A 945-nucleotide genomic window follows, 5' to 3' on the forward strand; every position below is an offset into this window, starting at 1 on the left:
ATTAATGATGACAGTAGTATGTCTCCTGAGTGGCGCAGTGGTCTAAGGCACTGCATCACAGTGCTAGCTGTGCCACTAGAGATCCTGGTTCGAATCCAGGCTCTGTCGCAGCCGGCCGCGACCGGGAGACTCATGGGCGGTGCACAATTGGCCTAGCGTTGTCCAGGGTAGGGGAGGGAATGGCCGGCAGGGATGTAGCTCAGTTGATAGAGCATGGTGTTTGCAACGCCAGGGTTGTGGGTTCGATTCCCACGGGGGACCAGTATGAAAAAAAAATATATATGTATTCACTAACTGTAAGTCGCTCTGGATAAGAGCGTCTGCTAAATGACTAAAATGTAAATGTAATGATGATGTAGTGGTAGTAGTAGTAGTAATGCGGATGGTAGTTTTATACTCTTAGAAAAAAAGGTGTAATCTAGAACCTTAAAGTGTTCTTCGGCTGTCCCCACAGGAGAAACCTTTGAATAACAATTTTTGGTTCCAGGTAGAACCTTTTTGGGTTCCGTGTAGAACCCTTTCTACAGAGGGTTCTACATGGAATCCAAAAGGTTCTACCTGCAACCGAAAAGGGTTCTACATGGAACCAGAAAGGCTTCTCATATGGTAACAGCAGAATAATCCATTTGGAACCCTTTTTTATAAGAGTGTATTACTGATATAATGATGACGATAGTAATTATAGTTTTAGTAGGTGGTAGGTAGTAATATATATGTGGTAGAAATGCTACTAGTGGTAATGAAAGTAGTAGGGATAGTTGTAGTATTAGTGTTAATAAAAGTGGTAGAAGCATTTTGTTTTTAGTAGTAATAATATTAGCATGTAATTTTTCCATGTTTAACCTATTATGTATTCTATTTTTCAATTACTGTTCACTGTTATCATTCTTTTTTTGCAAGATATTTACAGAATGTTTATCTTGCATGTAAAGGTATTTGAGAGAG

Source organism: Coregonus lavaretus, assembly GCF_964263955.1.
Source record: "Coregonus lavaretus genome assembly, contig: HAP1_SCAFFOLD_609, whole genome shotgun sequence".
Lineage (NCBI taxonomy): Eukaryota > Metazoa > Chordata > Actinopteri > Salmoniformes > Salmonidae > Coregonus > Coregonus lavaretus.